This window comes from Camelus dromedarius, chromosome X (assembly GCF_036321535.1).
Source record: "Camelus dromedarius isolate mCamDro1 chromosome X, mCamDro1.pat, whole genome shotgun sequence".
NCBI classification, from domain to species: domain Eukaryota; kingdom Metazoa; phylum Chordata; class Mammalia; order Artiodactyla; family Camelidae; genus Camelus; species Camelus dromedarius.
This window is the reverse complement of record NC_087472.1, coordinates 65,603,752-65,631,741: the sequence shown is the minus strand read 5'-3', so window position 1 is coordinate 65,631,741 and position 27,990 is coordinate 65,603,752. Positions and strand designations below refer to the sequence as shown.

The 27,990-nt window shown below is 37.0% G+C and overlaps 1 protein-coding gene and 1 non-coding gene across 2 annotated transcripts in view; both read left to right on the top strand.

Annotated features, from left to right (window-relative positions):
- ZC3H12B (zinc finger CCCH-type containing 12B) overlaps window positions 1-27,990 on the top strand; it is a 415,031-nt gene that overhangs the window by 35,618 nt on the left and 351,423 nt on the right. Inside the window, exon 2 of the mRNA XM_010982002.3 lies at window positions 5,329-5,530. The gene's annotated coding sequence lies outside the window, so the exon portion shown is untranslated. The remainder of the gene's footprint in view (window positions 1-5,328; window positions 5,531-27,990) is intronic.
- On the top strand, window positions 5,281-5,406 carry LOC116151078 (small nucleolar RNA SNORD22). The gene has a single exon (XR_004134862.1). It is a non-coding gene; the product is annotated as a small nucleolar RNA SNORD22 (small nucleolar RNA).

The following is a 27,990-nucleotide window of genomic DNA, read 5'->3' as shown; positions in this document are numbered from 1 at the left end:
GAGTTATCACCTTTCCAGTTGTGAATTTCTCATTTCTGTAGCATCCTGCTGCTTTTCTATTTAGAATAGAGCTTTCAGTATTTCTTTTAGCATGGGTTTAGTGTTGCCAAACTGTTGTATTTTTTTGTTGTCTGTGAAATTCTTTATTTCTCCTTCTATCCTAAAGGATAATCTTGCTGGATAAAGTATCCTAGGCTGCATCTTTTTTTCATTCAGGAATTTGAATATATCTTGCCACTCCGTTCTGGCCTGTAGTATTTGTGTATAGAAATCAGCTGAGAGCCTTATGGGGGTTCCCTTGTAACTCAGTCTTTGCTTTTTTCTTGCTGCCTTTAGAATCATTTCTTTATCCTTGCCTCTGGCCATCTTAATTATGATATGTCTTGGTGTGGGTCTATTTGGGTTCTTCCTGTTTGGGACCCTCTGAGCTTCCTGTACTTGGATATCTGATTCCTTCTTTAAGTTTGGGAAGTTTTCAGTCATGATTTCTTCAAAAACCTTTTCAATCCCCTTTGATCTTTCTTTCCCTTTTGGGATCCTTATTATGTGAAGATTGGCACACTTTATATTACCCCATAGGTCCCTTATGCTATTTTAATTATTTTTTATTTGTTTCTCTTATAGCTTTTCTGATTGGGTGCTTTCTATTGTCCTGTCTTCTAGGTCACTAATTCGTTCCTCTGCATTATCTAGTCGGCTTTGCACAGCTTTTAGATCATTCCTCATCTTAGTCAATGAGCTTACCCATTCTACTTCACTCTTCTTTATAGCTTCAATTTCATTTTTGACATATTTTATATCTCTAAACACTATCTCTCTTAGTTCCTTCAGCTCTTTGATCACTCCTTTTTTGAAATCTTGATCTAGTTGGCTATTGATGTCTATTTCACTGATCATTCCTTCAGAGAATTTCTCTTGTTCTTTTAATTGGGAATTGTTTCTCTGCTTCTTAATCTTGCTCATACCTCTCTGGCACTGTGGTTCATGGACTATCAGTTATCTATTGTGGTCCTTAAGGAGTTTATCTGTCTAATGCTTATCTAGGAATGATACTTAGGAAAAAAAGAAAAAATGGAGAAAATTTTAAAAGAAGGGAGAAGAAAAGTTTTGAAAACAGTGTATAATGAGTAATAGAAGAGCAAGTTGAAGCAGAATTTCAATTGGGTTGAGACGTCCTTTTAAAACCTTTAAAAAAGGGGGAAAAGATGAAAAAATGTATTTGAAACCTGTGTGTAATCAATAACAGGACAACAAAACCCAAGAGAAATAGAAATGAATTAAGAAGTAAAAATTTAGAGGGTAATAGAAAATAGAACAAGTAACAGCAGACTTAAGGAAAAAAAAGGGGTGGTGTTGGTGTTCTCCTAGAGTCTGTGTGCTTTTAATTTGAAGTCTTTCTGTCTTCGTCCTGTTTTGGAAGCTCAGCTTGCTGTTTCCAGAGGCCCTCCATTGGCGCCCTCTTCTGTGCTGCGCCCAGTACCTGTGGGCAAGCGGATCGCACCTCCTCCCAACACTGGGTCAGGTGCAGCTCTCCTTTGCTGTGCGCGGGTGTGTCACTGCCCCTCATGATGCCGCATTCAGATGTTTCAGACTGGCCAGTTGGGACGGTGGGTCCCAGCCCCTCCAAGCATCGTGGGCAGTGTCTGCATTCCTGCCCAAAAGGTGGGGGGCCGCCCTCCCTCTCCCGGTGCCGGTCGCTCTGCTGCTCTGTGCAGCTGCGCACTCCTCCTCGGGTTGGCGCTCCACAGGTGGGCTCGGGGAAGACCGAGGAACAACCTTGTCCCTGCTCCAGGCCAAAACCCAGCTCGTTGTTTGTCTTGGCAGAGCAAGTTCTCTGAGGGACCAGGATGGAAGGATCCTAACTGCCTCGGGGTGTAGAGAAGTCTCTGTCTGTCCTTTGAGGCTGCTAAGCCCTTAGGTGCGGATGCAGGTTTCACCCCCGCCCCCGCCTGGATGCTAAGCAACGCTGGAGCATATGGTGGCTGTGCCTGAGCCCCGCCTCTCTTCCCCCAAAAACTTTCTGCGGGTTTTCAGAGATGGGGGTATGCACCCTTCCCCCCAGGGCACATCAACCGTGTTGTTTTATGGTGGGACCAGTTTCTGCCCTGTGCACCCACAGCCACGGTGTGCAGCCCCTTGCAATCCCCCGGGGCTGCCTCAGTGCAGCAGCCCCCATCCTCTGCCTGGCTTGGGCAGCCTGGCCCTGCCCCCAGCTGCTGGCCCATGTCTCGGCCTGGGTGTCATTGGGACCCTCTGTAACTGTTAAACTTATTTCTGTCAGTCAATGGCTGCTCTGTACAGATCCGAGCCTCGGAGGTTCCCCCTCTGACCTGCTGGCCTCTCAATTGGAGGCGGGAGATACAGGGAATGAGCGCCAATCCTCCTTTGCTGCTCCCTCCCCGTGGGACCCGTCCCGCTCTGCTTTGCATTTTATTCTTTCTTTTTTCCTTTTCTCCTACCAGATTTTTGGCATCTCTGTCTTTTGAAGAGGACGATGTTCTGTCAGAGTTCCGCAGGTGCTCTGGTTGGCTGAGTGGGTCTATGTATGTGAGTCTTGGTGCATTTGTGGGAGAGGGTGAGCGAGCATCCTTCTACTCCGCCATCTTCTCTCTTCTGCCTTTTTTTTGAAATCTTGATCTAATAGACCATCAATGTCTATTTCCTTTATTGTGCTTTCAGGGGATTTCTCTTGCTCTTTTAATTGGGAGTGGTTCCTCTGCTTATTCACATTGCTCATATCTCTCTGGCACTGTTGCTTAAGAAGTATCAGTTATCTAGTTCTCCTGGAGATGGTGTGCTCTTAATGATTTTATCGAGAGGTCTTTGTGTCTTTGCCCTGTTTTGCAAACTCAGCTTGTTCTTTCCAGAGGCCCTCTGTTGGCGCCCTTGTCTGTGCTGCTCACAGTGGCTATTGGCTAGCAGTTCGCGCCCCTTCCCAACACTGGGTCTGGTGCTGAGCTCTTACCCGGTGGGCAGGCGGGTTTCTCCCCCTCCTGATGCCGCAGTCAGATGCTGCACTTTGGGGAGGCAGATGGGCTGATTGCACCCCTTCCCAGCACCATGGTCAGGTGCTGTGTTCCTGCCAAGAAGGCGGGTAGCTCCCTGCCCTTTCCTGGTGCCGGTTGCTCTGCTGTTCTGTGCAGCTGTCTGCTCCACCTCGGGTCGGCACTCCAAAGGCTGGCTCAGGGAAGTCCGTGGAACAGCCCCACCCCTGCTCTGTTCCAAAACTCAGTTCCTTGTTTGTCTTGGCACTGTGAGTTTTCTGAGGTGCCATGGCAGAAAGATCCTATCTGCCACAGGCTGTAAACAAGTCTCAGTCCTGTGTAGGAGGTTATGGAGCCCCAGGGTGCGGATTCAGGTCTCAGCCCCACCCCCGCCCGGGCGCTGCACACTGGAGGAGATGGTGGCTGTTGCTGAGCCCCGCCTCTCTTCTCAGGAGAAGCGCCAGTAATGGCGGTGCAGGTCTGAGGAGATAAAGGCTATGGCACACCAGCCCTGCTGCTTTGCTTATTTTTACAATTTATGGGGGACCGAGGTGGTTCTGCTCTGTATCCCCTCCCAGCCATGGCATGCAGCACCCTGCAGTCCCCCGGTGCTGCCTCAGTGCAGCCACCCCAGTACTCCACCCGGCTCAGGCAGCCTGTCCCTGCCTGCAGCTGCCAGCTCACATCTCGGGCTGGGTGTCGTGGGGACCCTTTGTGCCCATTTAACTCAGTTCTGTTGGTTAAGGTGTGCTTGGGGCAGATCTGAGCCTTGGAGTCTCCCCTTCCATCCCACTGGCTTCTCTGTTGGAGAGGGGAGACCCAGTGAACAAGCGCCAGTCCTCCTTTGCAGCTTCCTCCCCATGGGATTGGTTTCGCACAGTTTTGCTTTTTCTTCTTTCTTTTTTCCTTTTCTCCTACCGGATTTTTGGCGTTTTTATCTTTCATAGAGGGTGATGTTTTGTCAGAGTTCGGCAGGTGCTCTGGTTGGCTAACTAGGTCCGTAGATGTGAGTTTTGGTGTATTTGTGGGAGAGGGTGAGCTACAAGCGTCCTTCTACTCTGCCATTTTGCTTCTCTCTCCCTGGTGTATCGTATTTGTAATGGTAATACTAGAAGGAGAAGAAAGGAAAGAACAGAAGAAATATTTAAAGCAATAATGACTGAGATTTTCTCCAAATTAATGTCAGACAACAAATCACAGATCCAGGAAGCTTAGAGAAGACAAAACAGGATTAATGCAAGACAAAGACAAAAACAACAACAACAACAACAACATCAAAACCCCCAAGGCCCCTACACCTAGGCATATCATATTTCAAATTGCAGAAAATCAAAGATAAGGAAAAAAATCCTAAAATAATCCAGGGGAAAAACACCTGACCAATACAGGAACAAAGGTAAGAGTTGTAGTCAGGAGCCATGCAACCAAGAAGAGAAAGGATTGAAATCCTTTAAGTGTTGATAGAAGACCACAGATCTAGAATTCTATTTCCTTCAAACTTATCCTTCAAAAGTTAAAAATAAAGACTTTCTGAGATAAACAAAAATTAAGGAAATTTGTTGTCATTAGCTCAGCCTGGTAAAAATGCTAAAAGAAGTTCTTCAGAAAGAAGGAAAATGGTATAGGTCTGAAACTCAGATCTATATAAAGAAAAATAATTAGATCAACTAATTGATCTAATAGATAACAGTTTGTTCAAAAATAATAATATCAATGAATATATTTTGATTATACCTTCTGTTTAAGCCAAATGAATGACAGCAATGATACAAAGAATGAAGGGAATGAATTAGGAATATTTTCTTACTACTTCCTAAAATGGTAAAAGTAGTATGAAATCCCAGTAAAATTCTGGAGTGAATTACTAAATAGATGGTTGTACTACCTGTGATGCCATAGAGTGTTGTTTGAAAAGTGGACTTGAATTAGTTATAAATGCACATTGCAAACTCTAGGGCAACCACTAAAAAGAGTGAAGTGTAATTGATAGGCTAATAAAGGAGAGAAAATGGACTCATATGAAGACACATAGAGATTAAAAGTAAAGGAATGGAGAAAGATATACCAGACTAACACTAATCAAAGGAAAACTGAAATAGCTGTATTAATTTCAGACAGAGCAGACTTCAATGCAAGGAAAATTATTAGGGATAAAGTGGAGCATTACATAATTCTCTAAGAAAACATAACAGTCCTTATTATGTATGTGCCTAACATCAGAACTTCAAAATACATGAGACAAAGTGTAAGACAGATCAACAAATTTTAATGTGTTAGAGCAATAAAAGGTCATTTATCCCAGTAAAGAAACATTTACATGACTTCCCTTCTATCCTGGTCTCAGGTCCTATAAAGGTGAACCCACTGGAGCTGGCTGGGGGAGAAAAGAAAAGTTTATTACAAAAGGAACTGTCTGAGGAATCATAAGGATTTCTAAATATGGAAAAAGGAGAAATAATCACTTGTTAAAAGATCAGTTGTATACTTTTTTTTCACATCTGAAGAAAGAAGGCACATATAATGCAACTGTTGGAAGACATCAAAAGGTAATTTTCTATTTATTGTTTGTACCGTCTAGCTGTTCAAATTATCATACAATCATTTCAACATTTTTCTAAATAAAATATTTTTTAACCTTCAAAAAAAAAAGTAATTGGTATAGTTGAGGTTCCTCATTGCGACCAACCTTTAGGAAACTATCATTTGTCAAATTTTGGTATAGCATCAAAGAATACCCAGAACTATCTGAAAAGGATATTAAAATATTCCACCTTTTTCCAGTTATATATCTGGACTTTTCTTCATAAATTTCAACCTGAACAACATTTTGCAGCAGATTTGAATGGAGAAGCAGATATTAGAATCTCGCTGTTTTCTGTTAAGCCATATTTTAAGAGATTTGCAGAAGTGTAAAACAGTGCTACTTTTCCCATTATTTTTTGTTTTGTAAAATATAATTATTTTTAAAGGTAGTTATTTTTTTATAAACTATATTATTTATATTACCATATAATGGGTTTATTATTGCTATTTTAAATATATTAGAAGTTAATTTTTTTCTCAGTCCTAATATAGTTAATATTGATAAAATCCACATTCAGAACATTAGAACAGCTAGTTGTTCTGTTAGTCTTTCCTTACTTATAATGCATTTCATTTCTCTCATAACCATGTTTGTCTACCCTATCTAGCTAGATAATCATTCTTTTTAAAGAGGAAATAGAACAAAATAGAAATTAAGCAGTTCTGCTTTCTTATCTGATTATGATAGGATATTTCCCAAAGAGTGAACCTAATATGTGGGATTTGTTGTTGTTCTGATCCTACCTTTAATGAGCCATTTTGTATTGTACATTTTTGTATCCCTTATTTCTCTATGAGCTGTAGTCTTTCTAAGGCAATTCTTATGATTATTGGTTTTGTTAGTGGATAGAAGGACTCCTAAATTAGGAAGCCCACCAAACTGTGGGTCCTTGCTGCTGGCTGTGAAAGAATTTGCACATCAGAGGCAGAGGGACTAAGTGAACAGCCGCTTTATTGCTCATAAGGGGAAATAGAAGGAAAGTGCTTGAGCAGTGAGAAGGAAAGAAAAGTGCTCAAGTGAAGGAAGGAAGCACTTGTGCAGGGAGCCATCAGCCAAGATGGCCAGTAGAGACAGTTCTGGCCTGGGTCGGGTCTATGCAGATTTTTATGAGAGGTTTCTGCCATCAGGTCCTCCTGCATGTGATGGAGCCAATCAGTCCTTGTATGGGCTTTTCTGTCCTTGTATGGGCTTTTCTGGTTGTTGTCATGGCAATTGTTGACTGTCATGGCTCTAGCAGGGTGTGTCACTAAGCATGCTACTACATTACAGTGAACATATGAGGCTCAAGGTCCACTGGAAGTCAAATCCTCCATCATCTTGGGCTCCATTGGTCCTAACCGGTTCTTGTTTCTTCTCATTGCAGCTTCCTCCTGAGACTTAGATAAGAGTAATTGGTTTCTAATTGAAGGGGGGCCAGGGGTATGATCCCGGAGCAACAGCCTTGGTAACAAAAAGGACAGTTGCTTTTAATCAGAATGCCAGCAATCTTGTGGACCTAGTGTTCCCCCCAAACAATGGTCTCTGAAACTTCTGCTCAGCCATAAGCAAGAGTCAGGGGTAGGGGGAGCCTTAGTTCTTGTAGAAGAGCTTAAAGATATGTATATTCCTTGAGGAGGAACCAGGACCCTGCTCCAGGGCTGTACTATTATTTCTTGACTGCTCCTCCCTAGTTTATGCATTTCCTCCCTTCCCTGATTAGCAACTCTTTGAATCTACTCTTTGGAACTAAGGGAAGGTCAAGGAGACTGCATGAAGCTTATTTTCTACAAAAGACAAATGGGGGACAGAAAGGATTTGTATCAGGGAGGGCCCACAGGGTCCTGCTCCCTTTCAATCCCCCCTTTTCTTTGATATTCCTCAATCTTGAAGAGAACAGATGTTGGGCAAGAAAGGGATAAAATTTTGAATAGAGAGGTTAATCAAACTTGGTAGAGGAACTCAAGTTTTAGCAGGGCTGGGTTTCAGTTTTACATACTCATCCTTTGTCAAATGCCTCCTCTTCCATCCTTAATACATTTTCTTAAGTCTGACTTCATTAAAGAATTGAAGGAACTATTTGCTTAGTCATAATGGCTTATTTAAGCATGCTTTTCTTATGGAGATCCTATTAAATGATCGTTTTCAAAATTTTGCTTTTGAGAAATACCCTTCCTTTTTTAACCAAATTTTAGAGCCTGTTTTCACTTCACTGATTGAATGCCCGTTATCCATGTGGTAGATCTTTGAGAATGGATCTTATGATTATTGTTGTGGGCCACAATGTGGCAGCCAGTCGGTGAGCCAGTGAAACATGGGTTGGTAAAAGAATTTACCAGAGATAGAGTGTGGAAACAGAAAAAGAGTTCATTAGGGGTACTCTGCCATAGACAACAGTGGGACACACAATCGAGTGGTGCCTGTGTGAGCACCCAGGGCCAGTTGTTGGGGTGTTTTATAAGGTAGGGTCACAAGGTGCCTGATCAGTTTGTACATAAGGCTCTGATTGGTTGTAGGTTAGGTAAGAGGTTTAGGGTCTGTGAAGGGCGGTGGGGTTTATGACTCTGATAAGGTGGGCTGAAACAAGCCAGCCTGAGCTATTGTGAGGTTAGGCATTACCTAGGGCTGTTAGTTTGTTAGGGGAAGGATGCACAGTAAAGAATGTACTTTATCTATTGAAGGATCACAGGCAGGCAACTGAGAACCCAGAAATGAGGGTCCTTGGACTTTGAAGGACGTCATTTGGCCCAACAGTTATGACCTAGTACACACACACAACTGAAATGAAAGTTTCAAAAGACAATACTTCCCGTGGTAGGGCTCAATTAAGAGACAGAAACCAGAACAAGGAAGGTTAGTAGAAAGAATTTTTAATTATAACAAGGGATTGTAGTAGTGGGTGATTGGCCAGTAAGGGATAAATAGAACTCTTATGAATATAGGAATAGCAGATACAAAGTGCAGCTTCTACTCTTAGGGATGAGATAGAGCACCCAAGGAAGGAATAAATCTGGAAAACCCTCCTTCCCTCTGCCCTTGACAGAGAATCCAGACCTTGTTGGAAAAGGCATGGCTGTGGCTCACCGGACTGTGTAGAATTTAGCTGAGGTGCCACACTGGAGTGATTCCCAGGGAAGCTGAGTTAATTATTTTCTGGAATACTAGGGGAAGTCATCCATGAGGAGGTGTAGTACCTTGAAATTCATAGCAAAGCTGCCTGAGGACATAACAGAGAAAGCCATCCATAGGGAGGTGCCACACCAGCAACATTAGCTGGAAAACTGCTTGGGTGTGTTTGGGAAACCTTTTACTGGAAGGAGCCACACTATGGCACTCCACACCTAAGGGTGTATCATGAGGAAGCTTATCATGAGGAGGTGCTGCATGCTGCTGGCCACATATTCTGTCACCAGCTGAGAAGAGCAATTGAAACTGAAAGCAATGAATTGAAAGCACTTTATCCTTACTATGTTCAATGTTCTCTGATTTTCCTATTCTATTTTATTTTTTCCATTTTTTTGCAACCCACTGAATTGATTTTATTGGCTGTGATCTGCTGTCTAAAAAATAATGAGGTAAAGGATCTAAAAAGATATAAGCCAAGGTCCTTGACTTTGAGGAGGATAACACCCAATTGGGGTAATAGGGTATTTCCATAAGGAAATGAACTTCAAGGTAATATAAACCGAGGGCTGCATAAATGTTACAGAAAGTCTTATAGGTATTTGCTAATCATTAATAGTTTTGAAAGTTAGAAATTAAAGAAGTAAATAAGTTAGTAGATATTAATGAATTAGATAAGTAGAGAGAGATGTTATGGGCATTGGGCTTGGACCTGAGGTGCTTGGTACATAGATAATGAATTGCCATTGCAGAGTTATAAATAGGGGCATGACTTGGTTAAGTTAGCATTTCATTTATTAGTTTATTCTAAATTATCTTTTATGTATATTGCTTCAGTGGTAATTTAAATAAGACAAGATCATAGGAAGGGAGAGTGGAGTGTGTAGTAGACTATTACAGTTTTTAGAAGAAGGCCTGAAATAGTATATAGGTAATAGGGAAAGTGGGAAAAATGAAACTAAAAATTATACATGGGTAAAATAATCAGACCTTGGCTCTTGATTTAATACGTATTAGAAAAGGAAGGAGGAATTAGGAGTCCTGAGTGTTTGGCTACAGCAGCTAGCAGGATGATGGGCAAGGAACATAGGAGAAGGACCAAATAAGATAAGATGATATATTCAGCTTAGTGAATGATAATTTTAGCCAATAACATTTGTCAAGCACTTACCATATAACAGGCACTATCCTAAGCAATTTCCATGTATTAATTAACTTAATCCTCACAGCGACCTAGTGAGGTAGGTGCAATTATTATTATCCCCAATTTTAGATGAGACTACATAATTTTTCCAGGTTCACACAAATTGCAAGGGCTGAAGGTGAAATTCAAACACAGTCTGATTCCAGAGCCCATGAAGTGCTTGTGGGAGACATTCAAATGAACATGGATATTTGTACTCAGAATAAAGGTTAAGACTAGATTTGAAGGAAGAACTGTTTCCAAGCTCCTTGGACAGATGGGGTCACCAGTTCAGTTTTGCTCATTGGCAAAGCCAGTGGCTTGGTTCACTGCTTGTGATGTTGTAAACAGGACTCTGGGATGGACTTTGTCAATTCCCAGGTGCTCTGGTTAGGCTTCTGGATTGGGCAGAGCTAGAAGCTACATTCAGTCATTGGCAGTGCATCACATTGCCTTCCCAGCCCAGGTGTGGCTATAACATGCAACATGGCCAGTACAGCTCATTGGCTGGGGACTCAAATCAGGCAGAAATCTGCACTGAGCTTGGCCAGATGGGGTCACCAGCTTGATTCTGCAGTTGGGCAGACCAATGGTTAGTATCTCTATTTGAGTGCTGCTGTGAGGAAGAACTGTCTGCCAAGATCCCAGTTCTGGTTTCTGTAAACCTTTTATTCCAATTTGATCTGTGTTGGTCAAGCCACACAGACTCTTCTTGTGATCCTTGTGAGGTGAGACCCAAGTGAGCCTGCTGGAAAACATCCTGTAATATTGTTGGAGCTGGATGTTTACTTTGGGTTATGTTGTTCCAATTGGAATAATTGTGGGCCCAGTGGGGGCCTTTGGCTGGGGAAGAGGCAGTGTGGCCAGCATGTAGCCATTTCTCTTACCTTTCTAATGAGGTCATTTTCAGTCTCTGAGATGTAGAGGGTGGCACCTCATCTTCATTTTTGTATTCTGGGATTTTCACAGTGATGTCTTTTCTATGGATAGTTTCTAGTTGGTTCTCTTGTGAGGGGGACTGAAATAGGGAGTGATTTTGTCACCATCTTGATGATGTCACTTTCATAATGTATTTTGAAATTGGGAAGTGTGATGACTGCAGCTTTGTTCTTTCTCAAGACTGACAGCTATTTTTGGTCTTCTATGATTCTATATAAATTTTGAATTTTTTTCTGTTTCTATAAAGAAATACCTTTGGAATCTTGATGGAGGTTACATTTAATGTGAAGAACATTTTGTATAGTATGGACATTTTAACAATATTTAGTCTTCTCACCCATGCACATGGGCTGTGACCCCATTTGTTTGTGTTTTATTTAACTTCTTTTATCAATGTTTTGTAATTTTCAGCATAGAAATCTTTCACCTCCTTAGTTAAGTTTATTCATTAACATTTCAAACTGCTGTTTTCCATAGTGGCTCTACCAATTTACATTCCCACCAACAGTGTATGAGGGTTCCTTTTTCTCCACAGCCTTGTCAACATTTGTTATTTGTATTCTTTTAGATGATTGTCATTCTGACAGGTGTGAGGTGTTATCTGATTGTGGTTTTAATATGCATTTCTCTGATGATTAACATTGTTGAGCATCTTTTCATGTACCTGTTGACAACCTGCATGTCCTCATTAGAAAAATGTCTATTCAGGTGTTCTCCCATTTTTCAATTTGATTTTTCTTTTGATGTTGAGTCATATGAGCTGTTTATATATTTTGAATATTAGCCCTGATCAGTCACATGATTTGCAATTATTTTTTCATTCAGTAGGTTGTCTTTTCGTTTTGTCATTGGTTTACTTTACTATGCACTTTTATGTTTAATTAGGGCCCATTTGTTTATTTTTTATTTTATTTCCATTGTTTTCAGAAACAGATTCAAAAAATACTGCTGCAATTTATGTCAGAGTGTTCTGCTTGTTTCTTCTACTTTTCTGAAGGATACAGTCAGTGCAGTAGATTTCTCTCTTGGGCCTGATTTAGTTGTGTGTTACCAATTTTAGTAATATATTTTTATTTTCATTCAGTTCAATGTAGTTTTCATTTCCCTTGAGATTTCTTTTTGGCTCATGAATTATGAACCAGCTTATTATTTAATGTTCAATTGTTTATGTATTTTCTTGTTATCTGTTATTTCTAGTTTGGTTTCATTGTGATTGGTAAACACAGTTTACCTATTATTTAAATTATTAAATGAAATTATTATTATTATTATTTCAGTTTTAAATAATTTGAAGTTTGTTTATGGGCTAAGATATGGTATACCATGATAAATGTTTTATTGGCACCTCAAAAGAACTTGCAGTCTTGTTTTTGAGTGTAGTGTTCTAAATATATATGAACTAATTCTTGTTGGTTGATAAGATTTTTTGCAGTCTTCTATATCCTTGCTTATATTCTATCTCACTTGTTAGAGATATATTGAACTCTCCAGTTATACTTGTGGTTTTGTCTATTTCTCATTTCAGATCTCTTATTTCTTTCCCATATTTTGTAGCTCTGTTTTTTTGTGCACTGATATTTAGTGTTGCTGTGTCTTATTGGTGAATTGACCTTGTTACAACTACATCATTTTCCTTTTTGTCTCTGGTGTTTTATTTGCTCTGATATCTACTTCATCTGACATCAAACACAGGTACTCCAGCTTTCCTTTCAGTAATGTTTCCATGTTATACCTTTTTCCATCCTTTTACTTTCAACTTGCCTATATTTGAAGTGGTTTCGTTGTAGACTACAGATACTTGGGCCATATTTTTTAGTTATTTATTTTTATTGAGATTACGTTAGTTTATAACATTATGTGAGTTTCAGGTATACAACATTACATTCCTTCTTCTGTATGTACTACAGCTTGCCCTATTGGTAACCATTCTGTATTTACGTACTTTTGTTTTGTTTTGTTTTGTTTTGTTTTGTTTTGTTTTTCATTTATCTTGCTCTTTGATTGGTTTTTTGTATTCCATATATGAGTATATGAGTGAAATCATAGTGTTTTTCTTTTTCCATATGAGTGATTCTTATTTCTCTTGGCATAATACCCTGAAGGTCCATCTAGGTTCTTGCAGTTGGCAAGATTTCATCTTTTTATGGTTGAGTAGTATTCCATTGTGTGTGTCTGTGTGTGTTTGTGTACGTGTATCTCATATCTTCTTTATCCATTCATCAGTTCATAGGCACTTAGACTGTTTCCATATCTTGGCTATTATAAATAGTGCTGCAGTGAATATAGGATTGCATATATCTTTCTGAAAGTGTGTTTTCATATTCCTTGGATAAAATGCAAAACTGGGATAGCTGGATAATATGGTACTTATATTCTTATTTTTAAAGGAATCCCCATTCTATTTTCCATAATAGTTGCATTAATTTGCATTCCCAAAAAACAGAGCACAGATATTTTCTTTTTCCACACCCTTGGCAACACTTATTATTTGTTTCCTTTTGGATAATAGTCATTCTCACAGGTTTAAGGTGATATCTCATTGTGGTTTTGATTTGCATTTCCCTGATGATTAGTGATGTTGAGCATCTTTTCATGTGCCTGTTAGCCATCTGTATGTCTTATTTGGAGAAATGTCTATTCAAGTTCTCTGCTCATTTTTTAATTGAGTTGTCTTTTTTTGGATGTTAAGTTGTATGAATTCTTTGTATGCTTTTGATATTAACCCCATATTGGTTATATCATTTGCAAATATCTTCTCCCATTCAGTATGCAGTCTTTTTGTTTTGTTAATTTACCTTTACTATGCAAAACTTTTTAGTTTGATGTGGCCCCATTTATTTATTTGTGCTTTTGTTTCTCTTGCCTGAGGAGACTTAATCAGAAAGATTTTGCTAAATTCTATATCAAAGATCATATAGCCTGTTTTCTTTTAGGAATTTTGTTTCCAGGTCTTACTTTTAAGTTTAGTTAATGAGTTGAGTTTTATGTATGGTGTAAGATAGTGGTATAGTTTCATTTTTTTTTTTTTTTGCATGTGACTGTCTAGTTTTCCCAACACCATTTATTGAAGAGACTGTACTTTTTCCAATGTGTATGCTTTTGCTCCTTTGTAGTAAATTAATTGTCCATATATGTGTGGGTTAATTTCTGGGCTCTCAGTTCTATTCCACTGATCTATGCTCCTGTTTCTCTGCCAATACTTTGCTGGTTTGATTAGTAGAGCTTTGTAATATGGTTTGAAATCAGGGAGGGTGACAAATCCAGATGAGTTATTTTTTTCCCTCAAGATCGCTTTGGCTGTTAGAGATCTTTTGGATTTCCACACAAATTTTAGAATTTTTAGTTCTTTCTGTGAAAAATGTCCTTGGGATTTTGACAGAAATTTCCTTGGATCTGTATATTGCATTACATAATATGGACATTTCAACAATATTAATTCTTCCAATCCATGAGCATAGATTATCTTTCCATTTTGTTGTGCCTTCTTCAGTTGCATTCAACAGTGCCTTATAATTTTGAGTTGTATGTCCTTTACCTCTGAGGTTAAATTTATTCCTAAGTATTTTACTCTTTTTGTTACACTTGTAAATGATATTGTTTATTTCACTTTCTACTAGCTTATTATTAGTTTATAGAAAGACAGTAGACATTTGTATATTGGTTTTATACCCTGCAATTTCACTGTATTCTTTCATTATTTCTAATAGATTTTTAGTGGAATCTTAAGAGTTTTCTGTAAATAAAATTGTATTATCTGTAAATAATGAACAGTTTTACTTCTTCCTTTCCAATTTGGATGCTTTATATTTATTTATTTTACTTGCCTAATTGCTCTGGCTAAGACTTCCAATACTATGCTGATTAAGAGTGGTGAGAGTGGGCCTCTTTGCCTTGTTCCTAACCTTAGAGTGATAGCTTTCACTTTTTCACCATTGCATATGATGTTAGCTATGAGTTTGTCATTTATGGTCTCCATTAAATTGAGGTACAGTCCTTCTATACCCACTTTATTGAGAGTTTTTATTATAAATGGGTATTAATCTTATCAAATACTTTATCTTCACTGTTGAGATGATTGAATGGTTTTTATTCTTCATGTTTTGAAAATGGTGTAATGTATTTTTTAATTGTTGATTTACAATGTTAGTTTCAGATTACAGCAAAGTGATTCAGTTGTATATATATATATATATATATATATATATATATATACACACACATATATATTCTTTTTCAGATTCTTTTCCATTATAGGTTTATTACAAGATATTCAATATAGTGCCCTGTCCTGTACAGTAGGACCTTGTGGTTTATCTGTTTTTGTATCTCTTAATCCCAAACTTTAAATTTCTTCCTCTCTTTCCCCCTTTTGTAACCATAAATTTGTTTTATATATCTGTGAGTCTATTTTGGTTTTATAACTAAGTTCATTTGTATCACCTTTTTACATTGGTCATATAAGTGATATCATATGATATTTGTCTTTTTCTGTCTGACTTACATCGCTTAGTATGATAATTTTTAGGTCCATCCATGTTGCTGCAAATGGCATAATTTCATTCTTTTTTATGGCTGTGTAATAGTCCTGTGTGTGTGTGTGTGTGTGTGTGTGTGTGTGTGTGTGTGTGTGTGTGTGTATGTGTGTGTGTGTGCACGCACACAACATCTTCTTTGTCCATTCATGTGTCAGTGGGCATTTAGATTGCTTCCATGTCTTGGTTCTTGTAAATAGTGCTGCTATGAACATTGGAGTGCATGCATATTTTTGAAGTACAGTTTTCATCTTTTCTGGATATATGCCGAAGAGTGGGATTGCTGGATCATATGTCAACTCTATTTTTAGTTTATTAAGGAACCTCCATACTGTTTTCCTCAGTGGCTGCACTAACATACATTCCCACCAACAGTGTAGGAGGGTTCCCTTTTCTCCAATGGTGTATTGTGTTCATTGATTTGTTCCCTCTAACCATCCTTGCATTCCTGGAATAAATCCAATTTAATCATGGTGCATGATGCTTATAATACATTGTTGTATTTGATTTGTTAATATATTTTTATGAATATTGCATCTATGTTAATCAGAGATATTGGCATGTAACTTCCATTTTTGTGTTGTATTTGGTTTTGATATCAATGTTATGTTGACCTCTTAAAATGAGTTAGGAAGTGTTTCCTCCTCTTCAGTTTTTTTTGGAAAAGTTTCAGGAAGGTAGGTAGTAAATTTCCTTTGGATGTTTGCTAGAATTCACCTGTGAAAGTGTCTGGTCCTGGGCTTTTTTGAAGGGTAGGGAGTTCATTACTATTTCATTCTCTTTGCTAATGATTGTTATATTCAGATTTTCTGTTTCTTCATGATTCAGTATTTAAAGCATGTATGACTCCAAAAATTTGTCCATTTCTTTGTTGTCTAACTAGTTGGCATATAGCTGTTTATAACATTCTCTTATAATTATTTTATTTTGTGGTATCCATTATTTCTTCTTCTCTCTCTCTCTCTTTTTTTTTTTTTGGATTGTATTTATCAGACTTCTTTTTTTCTCAATGAACCTATCAAAAGACTTGTCAATTTTATTTATCTTTTCAAAGAATCAGCCCTTAGTTTTATCAATCTTTTCTATTGACTTTTAAATCTCTATTTCATTTTCTTTCACAATGATCTTTATTATTTTTGTTAACCAAAGAAAATGTACAACTTAAAAGTTGCAAGTTATGTTTTATCCAGGGATATTATTGAGGATTGTAGCCTAGGAGACTGACTTTCAGATAGCTCTGAGGAACTGCTCTGAAGAGGTAAGGGAGGATCCAGGATACATATTAAATTTTTTGCTGGAAAAATCATGTAGTCAAACATCAGAAGATTATTGCTGATCACAAAGAAGAGACATCTCAATTTAATGATATTAGTGCTTTTCTATGTATGGGAAGATGCAAGGACTTGGATTAATTGAAATGATTCCTTAGATATGCATCTTAACTATCTAGGGTCAGTATCCAAAGCACAGAAAGCTTCCTAGTTTTCTCCATCCTGAATTCCCTTCAGGGTGCACAGTTGATCAGAGACTGTCTTGGCTAATGGCTTGATCCTTGTAGAATTGGAATGGTAGATGACATTCTTTGTTTACTGGAATGGCAGGCAGCATTCTTTGTTTATAGTGCCCCCTGTTGGTCATAAATTCCCATCCAAGGTTTGGGAGCCATTTCATGACCAATCTGTCCCATAGCACTAGGAGGTCTCATTACTGCATCAGACCAAGATCTCAGTGATAGGCCATTTATGTCTGGATTAGTCCCTGTTAATAACCAAAATCTCCAGGTCATCTGTTTTACTAGTCTATTGTCCAAGAAATGTTCTTCCCTTTTTATTTTTTCCCATATCTAGAGTTGCACTATTGCAGTTAATTTTATAGAGAGGTATATATGTGATCAATTGTCTCAAGACATTTAGCCATCATCAATTTTGTTGGAGACTTGGTTGCACATTGGGGGATGCAAAAGACAATAATCTTATATAATAGACATGATATAAGTAATACAGCTACTAACATTAATAAAGTCATCAGTAGGGATTTAAGCCATGAGTTTCCAGAACCAATCCAGCTCCATAAAAGATCACCAAGACTAGGAGACCTCACTTAAGGCAGAAATCTGATTTTCCATGTTATTCATAATTAGCATAAGAGGAAATATGTTCCAGAAGATGAAGATTAAAAATCAGTAATACTTTAAAGAAAAAGTCATAAAATTATAAATCGTATTAACCAGTTTTTTCAGACCCATGTAATTAATTCCTGTTGATCTGGATGAAGCCAGATCAGGTTTTCAGGTTTTCCTTTGGAGTTTTGGAATCTTTTACCTAGTTCAGTTGTATTATATAAAAGTCATTGGAAACATATTTGTGAGAAAGTTCTTTTTATGGATCTTCATGAAGATCTTCATTTGTTTAAGGATCAGAGTAAAACAATGCCTATAAACTACAAAGGACTTAAAAATGTTATGGTTAAAGATATAATGACAATGCAGTTGACAATGAAACTTGGTTGTTTCTGTGGCATACAACATTTTAAGATAATAGAATTAAGACATATTATAGCAATGCACACTAGGATTGTTTTTTTTTTTTATAAATTTCATATAATTTTTAGAATATCTGTATTAATGACATTTACCCATACAATATAACCTAAGAAGGCTTTTCACCACTTACTTCTCAATATTTCCCATGTAATTTAACATACCAAATAAACCTAATTAATTTAATAGCACACTTTGGAATGTTTCAGGGCCTTTTGAAGCAACCCAGAATTATCTAGAGATTAAAAGAACTTCATTTAGAATTAGACTTGGGAAGTTTTGTCGAGATGTTAAAAGATTTTAAAACACTTATTCAGATAGAATCATAGGTCACTGTAAAAAATACTTATTCACTTAACCAAAGTGACAATAAAATATTTTAAAGGAAAATACAGAAAGTTACAACAGATTATTTAAAAGGTACAAAAACTTGTCAATCTGTTATCAAAAGCAGATCAGTATTCCAAGAAAACTTGGTTCTCTTAACACAGAGAGAAAAACAAATTCTAGTTTTGTAACAGCTTACTTATATTATTGATATTTGTTTATTCAATTAAATTTTGTTTTAATCTTAGCCATCATGACCATGCACAAACTCTGTTTTCAGGGTTCCTTTTCCACAAACCTTCTATAACTTCTTTTACTTTCAGAGTTTGTCCTATGCTTTTTCCTTTTTTCTATCTTTCCAGGACAAAATTACTTTCTTTTAACAAAATTCACTTCCATTCCTTATACCCTTTTCCTTTTGTACACATATGTTTTCCTTATTAATTTTAGTAGTTTAGTTACATATATCAGTAGAATTCTTAACTTTAAAAACCTTAATTTCTGGTGAAAACTGAGAAGTAAGCCATTATGAACTTTTAGTTTAGCATTCTGTAGATTGACAAACTTATAAATATTACTTATAATTTCTAAACAGTGCTTTTTATAGAAAAATGTTCAGTGTGATACCAAACTTTTTTTTTTATGGGGTGGGGGGTGGGAAGGGACAGACTGGGATTTCAAAACTTGTAGATACTGACAGGCCTATGCAGAATAGATAAACAAGATTATACTGTGTAGCACAGGGAAATATATACAAGATCTTGTGGTAGCTCACAACGAAAAACAAAATGTGATACCAAACATTTTTATTCTTAGTTTTAAATATCTTTTTTTCTCTGTAAAAGGAAGCCTTTGTTCAGTAATTAATGTTTTAGTATCTTATTTAATTTTGGAATGATCTAGGTAGGTATTTAATAAATTTTTATCATTTAACTTTGCACAACTGTAAAGTTGCAAGTTACCAAAAATCTGAAGAAGCTATTTTTAAATAGGCATATCATAAAGTATAATTATTCCAAGTAAGCCAAAATAGCCATCCCAAGCTCTTTTAATTCCTGATAAATTTTATAACAGAGATAATATGACCTTATTTGACTTTTAGTAAGCCTAAGTTCAATAAAAGTAAGACATAGCTGTATTAATTCAACCAACAAACTTGAATTTTAATACCAAATATTAATTTAACATTGAATTTTTCCCAGATCATGTGAACTTGCAATTCATTTAGGTTAGTTTCTGTTACATTAAAAATAATATGTAAGTGCTTACTTTTAAGTCAATTAAACAGAGCTCTTTTATAAATTTAATTTTCATAATACTATCAGAAAGAAGAGACATAGCATATGTATAACGTACACACAGACATATAAACAGGCATAACAGGAGATTTCATAGCTTCATTTTAAAACTTAATCATGAATCACGTATTGCAATATAAACTTGCTAGTTTATAAATAATAGTTGTAGTAAGTCAAATTGAATTGCTCAGGTGACTAAGGCTTTTTACTATCTGTGGAAAAGACTTTTGAAATTTGTATTTGTCCTTGATAAATCCTTATGGAGGCTGTGAATTAGATTTTGGGTGAGGAATCCTTTCCAACATTTTAAGTTTAAAAAGCACTTTTTCCTACTTTTTTACCACTTTTGGTTTCAGATTCTACCTGACTGAGCTAATTAGGCTTAGTCTTAGGTCATTGTGGGCCATATTTACATTTCTGACTTGTAAAAGATATACAATACAAAGACCTTTGCTTTTAATTCCCCCAAAGAACTGATCTGCCCCTAAATGATATTGAAGATTGATTTACCCAACTATACTTTCTTTAATTTGCCTTTTTAAATATCAGTGAGATTTCCAGCTAAACTGGGAATCAAGAGTTCTATGTTTTAAAAGTTTAAGGTTTATTTTATCATGCCTTCAAAAATTTGTACCAGGCATTTAACAAAGGCTCTCTTTCTGAGTGTACAAGTTAAACTCAGAGTAATTTACCCTAGGGATAAAAATACTTCCATTATTTCTTTTAGTAGCCTCTGAATATTATCTCCCAGTTTTTATTTCATACTGTGTGGGCTCAGGTAACCCTACTGGTTTTCCTTTTATATGTTTAATCAATATCATCTGAGAGAAAGATTTATATGCCCTGTCATATAATACCAGGCAGGAGAAGCAGTGCCTATTGAGACATAATGTCCATACTATAATATAATTAGGCAAAACACATGTATCCATTTTACATAAAGCCCATTTTAAATATACCAATTTTATAAACTGTTATTCACTTCTATCAACTCTTATACCTTTAATTTTTGTTTCCATTAAAACCCCATCAACAAGTCTTACTCCTACAAGGAATCCCAGGTACTTTTATCCCTGGGCCGTTTTATCTATTTTTGTATGACTATAGTAGCTATATGAGCTAAGGGACTGAGGCCCTTTTGTCAGTCTTTAATTTGATTAGTTGACCTAACTTTTGCCTCAAGCAATTACTGGTCAGGTATCTCAGTGTGATTTTTTCTGGGCTTTCAAATATATTTTTTGAACTTGGGTAAATAGAGCAGACTTGTTTAGGGCCCTTTAATGTTGAGGAGACTGACAGGGAGTTCCTTTGGTCCATCCAACCTTAGGTAGTGTTGTATCAAAAGCTTTGTTTTAATCCCACTAACATCTATTTTATTTATCCCATTTTTAATAACTATCTAGAGATTTCCATTCTACTGGGACAAGTCCATTTATAATGTCCACCTCGTTGTGAAGAAGCCTCTTGACTTTCCCCTCATCTTCTTCAATTCCTGTTAACCTAATTAACATTAATTAATCTAATTTTTTATTAGCATTTGTAAGACCCATTTGTAAAAAGCCAAGACCACAACAGATAAGGCTTCCCTTTTTTAAAATTGTTGTTTGTTTGTTTTAAATTAAGGAGGTCCTTAAGGTTAGCCAATATAATTTTTATATATACTTTATAATTTAGTCTTTTCATTTGTACTAATATAACAGCTGTTTATAATGATAACTCTTAAAATGTACCAATTTAGAAGTTCCTCCAATTTAAAGGGTCCATTGTCTGGCCATTGATGAATAGTATCTTAATAGCAACTCAAACCAGTAAGATGCAAGAGATATCCCCACAAGAGTGTGCAAGGCTTCACAAGGTAAAGAATGTTTACTCACCAAAATAGTCTAAGAAAATAAAGGACTTGTGGAAGTGATGCAGCAAAGGTTGAGATGACAAAGGCCCCTTATGGGCTGGGACCCCTTATGATGAATTTCCCTAAGAGTTGCCACAGCCAGACAAAAAGACTGCTCATATTCTCAGTCTATTTAACTGGCTTCCAAATGTACACCATATGTGTACCTTTGGGATGGCAGAGAGCAAGATTTCAGATCACAGAACAAAATGCCTTAGATCAAGTAGAACATTTATGTCTTAAAGGCAAAGGGAGAGGAAGGCAAGTACCTCCTTTATTGCAGGAAAGGAAGCAGCAGGAGGCAGAGCTAACAGAAGAGAGAAAAAAGTGTCTGGGTTAGGCTTTTCAGGTAAAAGAGGAGATGAGGCAAGAATAAAGGGAGAGGCAGGATTAACACTAGTGGGTTTTTTAAATTCCAGTATCATTTCAATTAATTTGTTTGTTTCCTGCAAGGAAATTACTTTATTATTTTCTTTTTAAAAAACTTCTAAATACCAATAGAAATAAGCATTCCAGTTATACATGAACATACATATATTCATTGTCACATTTTTTTTTTGCTGTGAGCTACCACAAGATCTTGTATGTATTTCCCTGTGCTAGACAGTATAATCTTGTTCATCTATTCTACATTTTGAAATCCCAGTCTGTCCCTTCCCACCCCCCGCACCCAAAGCAACCACAAGTTTGTATTCTATGTCTATGAGTCTCTTTCTGTTTTGTATCTTTTTTTTTTTTTTAGATTCCACATATGAGCGATCTCATATGGTATTTTTCTTTTTCTGGCTTACTTAAATTAGAATGACATTCTCCAGGGACACCAGTGTTGATGCAAATGGTGTTATGTTGTCATTTTTATGGCTGAATAGTATTCCATTGTATAACTATACTGCTTCCTCTTTATCCAGTTATCTGTTGATGGACATTTAGTCTGTTTCCATGTTTTGGCTATTGTAAATAGTGCTGCTTTGAACATTGGGGTGCAGGTGTCTTTTTGAAGTAGGGTTCCTTCTGGCTGTATGCCGAGGAGCAGGTATCCTGGGTCATATGGTAAGTCTATTCCTAGTCTTTTGAGGAATCTCCATACTGTATTCCACAGTGGCTGCACCAACCTGCAGTCCCACCAGCAGTGTAGGAGGGTTCCCTTTTCTCCACAGCCTCTCCATCATTTGTCATTTGTGGATTTTTGAATGATGGCCATTCTGACTGGTGTGAGGTGATACATCATTTTAGTTTTGATTTGCATTTCTCTGATAATTAGTGATATTGAGCATTTTTTTATGTGCCTATTGATCATTTGTATGTCTTCCATTGAGAATTGCTTGTTTAGGTCTTCTGCCCATTTTTGGACTGGGCTTTTTTTTTATTATTATTAAGTTGTATGAGCTGCTTATATATTCTGGAGATCAATCCTTTGTCAGTTTCATCATTTGCAAAAATTTTCTCCCATTCTGTAAGTTGTTTTGTTTAACTTATGGTTTCCTTTGCTGTGCAGAAGCTTGTAAGTTTCATTAGGTCCCATTTGTTTATTCTTGCTTTTATATCTATTGCTTGGGTAGACTTCTCTAGGAGAACATTTTTGAGATGTATGTCAGATAATGTTTTGCCTATTATTTTCTTCTAGGAGATTTATGTGTATCTTGTTTTATGTTTAAGTCTTTGATCCATTTTGAGTTTATTTTTGTGTATGGTGTAAGGGAGTGTTCTAGCTTCATTGCTTTACATGCTGCTGTCCAGTTTTCCCAACACCATTTGCTAAAGAGACTGTCGTTATTCCATTGTATATTCTTGCCTCCTTTGTCAAAGATTAGTTGACCAAAATTTGTGGGTTCGTTTCTGGGCTCTCTATTCTGTTCCATTGGTCTATATGTCTGTTTTTGTACCAATACCATGCTGTTTTGATTCCTGTAGCTCTATAGTATTGTCTGAAGTCTGGGAGAGTTATTCCTCCAGCCTCTTTCTTTCTTTTCAGTAATGCTTTGGCAATTCTAGGTGTTTTGTGGTTCCATATAAACTTCATTATGATTTGTTCTAGTTCTGTGCAATATGTCCTGGGTAATTTGATAGGGATTGCGTTAAATCTGCAGATTGCCTTGGGCATTGTGACCATTTTAACAATGTTGTTTCTTCCAATTCAGGAGCATGGGATATCTTTCCATTTTTTAAATTCTTCTTTAATTTCCTTCATCAGTGTTTTATAGTTTTCTGTGTATAATTCTTTCACCTCCTTGGTTAGATTTATTCCTAGTTATTGTATTACTTCAGGTGCTATTTTAAAGGGGATTTTTTTCTTTACTTTCTTTTCCTATTGATTCATTGTTAGTGTAAAGAAGTGCAACTGATTTTTAAACGTTAATCTTGTAACCTGCTACCTTGCTGAGTTCTTCAATCGGCTCTGGTAGTTTCTGTGTGGACCTTTTAGGGTTTTGTATATATAGTATCATGTAATATATATACACACACACATATATATATATTTGTATAATGTATATACAGTGTATATATAGTATATTGTATATATAATAGCAATATACAATGAATAATACTTACCATTATATTACATAAAACATTTTATACTGTGTATTACTGTGTATATATATTATATAGTGCAGTAGTCTATTGTGTTCATTGTTTTACTAATTCTGTTGATGTGTAGGCACTAACAACTTTTATGTTACTTAACTCTCTCACATATATAGTTTCCTGAATATTTCCTCTGCATACATTTAGAAGAACATTAAGCAGTGTTATGACTTTGCTTGTAACATTAAACATAACTTAGAAAAATCAATGGGATAAGGGAAACTTATTTTATTACTGATAGTTTTCCTTACTGTCTTCTTCCTTCCTGAAATTTTAGGTTTCCTCCTCTTCTTTCCTTTCTGTTTACAGAATTTCCTTTATTTATTCTTTTAGGATAAATCTGCCTATGACTCATTCTCTTCATTTTCCATCATTTAAGAATATATTGATTTCCCTTTCATTTTGGAAGGACATTTTCACTATCATAGAATTTCTGTTGAAAATCTTTTTTTTTTTTTCACTCAATACTTGAAATATATTGTTCCACTTTCTTTTGGATTTCATCATTTTTGAAAAGAATTCCACTGTCATTTTAATGTTTTCCCCTGTTGGTAAGGTGTCTTTTTTAATTGCTTACTTTCAAGATATTTTTTGTCTTAATTTTTACAAGTTTAATTATTATGTGTCCTGTCATGGAATAATTTGGATTTATCTTATTTGGGTCTCCTTCAGATTCTTGAATCTGTAGTTTTATATTTCTGGCCAAATTTATGATGTTTACAGTGTCAACATAAATAAAGAAGTAAACTGAGGCAAGCTTACATTACCAAAAATTGAATTTATTCAGGAATAGCAGAGGAATTGCAATTCAGGAAACACATGCTATAACAAACTACATGTAAGTCCAGTGTGTTTGGGGTGAGCTATATATATGCAGAAGGAGTGTAAAGAAGGAGAAGTCCAGCCCAACTCTAAGCAATAAGTTCACTGGTTTGAGGATGGGCAGCAATACTTGGTAGATATTCATTGGTCAGGACAGAAGTCTTGGACTTCTGTAAATTAGGCATTTATGGAAATCAGCTTATCAGTCCTTAGGTTCTGTTCTTCTGAGGGCACATTTGTGAGATTATCCGTCTTCCAGTTACATTTTAGATTGAAGTCCTTTCATATTTCTCTCTCTTGATCACAGTCTTTCGCAGACAGCTTTGCTGATCAACCATGTCTCCAGGCATTGTTTTCCTCCTTTTTTGATCAAATCATTGTATGGGGTTCATATCCCTTGGAGCTGAGCAGGGCCATCCTCAGGCATCTTGTCTCGTGGAGGAGAGGATGACAAGTGAATTTCATTGTCCTCACTTGAACAACAGGAAGTCAAAAACCAAATTCTGCATATTTGGATCAGAGTAGCTCACTCAGGGGAACAAGGTAGTATAAATAGACTTGATGTTTGGAAATTAGCTAGTGTATTCTGCTGATTTCTGAGAAAGCTGTAAATTCCTGTAAGGTCAGGTTAATTTTCCTTTATGAGTCTGTGTTTGCTATCTCCGTTTCATCCCTGCCGTAAGTGACTGCAGTTTAGTTTGGTTCTACATTTTCCCTTTTTTATCAAGTCCCCATTGCAAGGTGCTGATCACCTAATATATCACTAGCTGTTTCTTCTGCATGGACCTCACTTTTTGACTAATGATTCATTTTGTTTATTTTTCTTCACCATACTATGATTGGACACCTTTCTTCAGGATGAGAGAAGTTTTGAGGGTTAGTAATAATTTCAAAAGGCTACACTTGAATGACTTCTTTATATTGGGTCTAAGTGGAGGGTCAAGGCAGGGAGACTTTGTCAAGATTATAGATGGTAGATGTCAATTTGAAGCACTGGTTAAGCAACAGTTTATCAGTTTTGTTATTTTTACAGAGGCTGGCTAGACAACAGCTGAGTACTTTAAATATCACAAAATGACAGATAGAAAGACCAAATTGTAGTTTAGATGTGGACTATGAGCCCAGTCCTGTTGGCAACCAGCTGAGTAAATAACAGTTCCAAGATGAGTCAGATTGGACTTGCAACCAATGGATTTATTCCCAGATTTTAGATAATTACACCTCCACTTCCCTAGAAGTATTAATCCAAGTATAAGTGTATTGTCTATAGCACAGACACTTCCTTGTTCAGCTAAGAGATAGTCAAAGACTACCCTATTGACAAGGACAATTTAGCTAGTCTAAGGGATTTTGTTGGGCAACTATGGCCTTAGCAGTGGTGGTGGTGGTGATGTTTCCAAGGGTTAAAAAGAGTTTTCTGATTATAGCCTCATTCATACTCGCTCCTAACCAGGGAAGTAGGGAATCTGCCAAAGGAAGCAAATCCTAAATCCTGAATGCTTTCTCATAAATCCTTTCTAATCTGATGATGTAAATTCAGGGGAATTGACCGATGATATGTCTCAGTTTGATTGTAGATAGTTAGACGGTACAATTAGGTAACCTAAGAAAGATTACCTGGTTATATGTAAGCTATCTAGGCATTCATAGACCCAAGGAGAGTGACCATCACCACAAAGATAAATCTTGTCAGGGCACAAACTACTGCTCAAGTGGCATTGTTAATGGATTCATTTACAGGGATGGTTACATATGCTCATTTAAGCCTGGGGTTAGTTAGGTTTTCAGTACATTTAGGAAGTAAATACTTTAGCCTGAAATAAAAATTCTTCTAAATTTCTTGCAAAGATGGCTGCTGCTGACATTTGTGTGTGTGTGTGATTAAGGTCATATCTGATTTAGATAATCATAATAATCTGGGGGTGCAAATGTAATCTGGCTTGCATAGATATTTGTGTCTTATTGGGGAAGCACAGTCATAATCAGAGAAAGAGAGAAGCAAGTCACTGGGAAACCTGGCTGCAAAAATTTAACTCAGTAGCTGACATCGAAGGGAATTTGGGTGTCATTTATGGTGGCACCAGGGATAGAAAAAAAATCATTATAGGAAGGACCAGGGAGTCTCCAACATCATGGACAGGTCGAAGTTTTAGATGGCAGATCCAGCAGTCTGAAAGTTTACCTCCCTTGGCATTTGCCTGGGAAGACATGGATAAAGACATTATCTCTTCAGGTCAGGGAGCAAGAGAAAAGAGCAAACGGGAGCACAAAACATAAACAGAGGAGTCTGATTCCCCACTTCCCCACCATAGTAGTTTTTCATAGTAAAAGAAAACGGTGGAGGTATACAAGCCTGGTCTGTTGTCTTGGGATAGCTGTCTTCATCAGATGTCCCTGCTTCTGGCCACTGGGAGATCTTCAGTTTGAGACTGCAGTGGCTTTACTGGGCTATTCAGATCCTGTGATTCTTTTAAGTTGTGACAGATGAATCCGGGGTCATATGTGTATATGTTTTCAAGTTTGAGTACACAGGAATTGATGAGCAGTACTGGAAAAGTTCCTTTCCAGTGAGGGGAAAGGGAGTCCTTTAGTTGGTGTCTTTTCCAGTAGACACATTCTCCATAAAGTAGGTTATGAGGGGAGTCAGGTTTTAGGTTGTATTCTTACTCAGTATATTTTTAACTCGTGAAAGATGTTTCTGGGGATAGAGAATAGGTGACTGGCAATATTTTAATAGGTCCTGCTGGGCAATTTGAGGATCAGGGTATGGGAAATGAGGAAAATGCATGGGCCTTCCAGTTATTATTTCATAGGGAGTGAGCTTATGCTTTTCAAAAGCTAAGGACCTTAGATTTAAAAGGACCAGTGACAGCATTTTGGTCCAGGGAAGCTTCAGTCTCACAAAATTTTCCCAGTTGGGTTTTAGTGATGCCATTAGTTGTTCCTACTAGTCCTGAAGATTGAGGATGATATGGGTAATGCAGCCTCTGTAACACAGAAAATACTCTGCAGAGTTACTGGATTATCTGGTCAGTAAAATGAGTTCTGCGGTCACTGTGAAAAATGGTGGGGGTGCCCCATGTAAGGATGGTGTTTTTAAATAATTTCTTTGTTAAAAAAAAAGGCAGTTGCTTGTCCATAGGAAAAATCTTCTACCTAGTGAGAAGCATGCAAACCATGACCAATACATATTTGTTCACTTGTTCTCA